The sequence below is a fragment of the Schistocerca cancellata genome, chromosome 6 (assembly GCF_023864275.1).
Source record: "Schistocerca cancellata isolate TAMUIC-IGC-003103 chromosome 6, iqSchCanc2.1, whole genome shotgun sequence".
Lineage (NCBI taxonomy): Eukaryota > Metazoa > Arthropoda > Insecta > Orthoptera > Acrididae > Schistocerca > Schistocerca cancellata.
In genome coordinates, this window is record NC_064631.1 from 718,765,419 (window position 1) to 718,767,165 (window position 1,747).

Genomic DNA, 1,747 nt, shown 5'->3' on the forward strand with positions numbered 1-1,747 from the left:
AAATTAACATTTCATTTGTGTACAATGGTCTGAACTGATTTGAACCTACAAGCATCACTACGAAAAAACAACACACTGCTATTCCAGGATAAATCCACTCTATATGCCTTTAATGCAAAAAGCGAAACGTCTTTGAAAAGTAAATATTACATTGCTGCAAGAAAAAGGTAGCTGAGTTATAACACAAATATTGTATAGCTGCTGTGGAAAGTGACCACATCAATAAAATTTGAGAATTTTAGTCTTAAAAATATTCTATATAAGAAGTGATGAAAAAATTCTGATTGAGGAGTAAGAGATTTTTCTGGTAGTGAGTGGATCATCTTACAACGTCTGCAAATTAACTTGGCTATCCTCGCGGGGAGTATTGAGTGCGGATGTACACACTACCCCCAGCGGACTGCTGTAGGGAAGGTAGGCTGTAATAGGTGCATGGGGGCTTAATTAATTTGAATGGAAATAATTTTAATTTTAGTAGCTTACTGTGCGGTTACGCAGCCTCGTAACCGGTTGGCCCTGACCAGTATTAGTACGCAATCTGACTGCATTGAATAACAACAAAGAATGAAACAAAACTTCCGTTAACACAATTAATTAATTAAGTCCCCAGCAACTATAAAACCTACGAAACAACAAACACAAGTGTAGCTGTTCTGTGTGTGCAAGTATGATTCAACGTATACATCTGGCACGGTTCTTCCTCAATAAGACCAGATATTTTAAATACCATTTACACTGAATTAATTAAATAAAACTGAAATACTATAATTGCACATAGAAATCAGAAATACAGTCTAATACAAGAACACGAGCCAGATGCTTTGTTGACTGAACCTGTGACCAAGAGGCATTATTGTTTAAGACAATGAAATAAAAAAGCAATTATTTACCTTCATATATATTGACGAAAAGTACATTACAGCATCCCTAATCCAACAACATCTGGTGTCTAGCCCATCAAAACAATATGTCAACATCTGAACCAGCACTCTCCATGACGACTTCACGAGAAGCACTGCCTACCACCGCTTCTGAACAACTACTGCCAGTGGAGGCGGCTAAATAATACTCTCTGGCGCGATCTCTGGCGCTGTGACTCAGTGTAGCCACCTTCCATAGGGTCTAAATGGGACCTGTATTATGCACTGCTGCGGAAGCAGAAGTGACACACGGATGTAACCGTTGGCAGTCACTTAATTTTTTGCATTATAAAGGCCTAAAACTCATAGTTGCAAATCACAAAATAATACCATGCAATGCTACGACCAATAATATTGTTTACTAATAACGCACAGCACTAAGCGGAAACGAGTCATCGGAGACAGACTTAATGAAATAATTTCATCGCCAGCACCAACCCGGAAGAAGTGACAAACCATTGTGTACTCACTATGTATTATGTACTCACTACAATTTTGAACGTACAGAACTAAAACTGGCACAGTGCAACGAAAATATGAGTGACACATACACTGATCAGACAGAACATTATGACGACCTTTCTTTGACACGGATAACAGCGGCGACGCATCGTAGTATGGAAGGCGGGAGCTGGCACTACATCTGCGCACACGAATTACTTAATTCCCCCGAATTCCGGGGATGAGGGGTGATCAGCTCTGATGCCACGTTCAATCACATCCCAAACGTGTTCGATCGATTCAGACCTGGCGAGGTGAGGGCTAGCACATCAACTGGAACTCGTCACTGTGTCAACCACTCCATCACGCTCCAGGCCTTGTTTCAC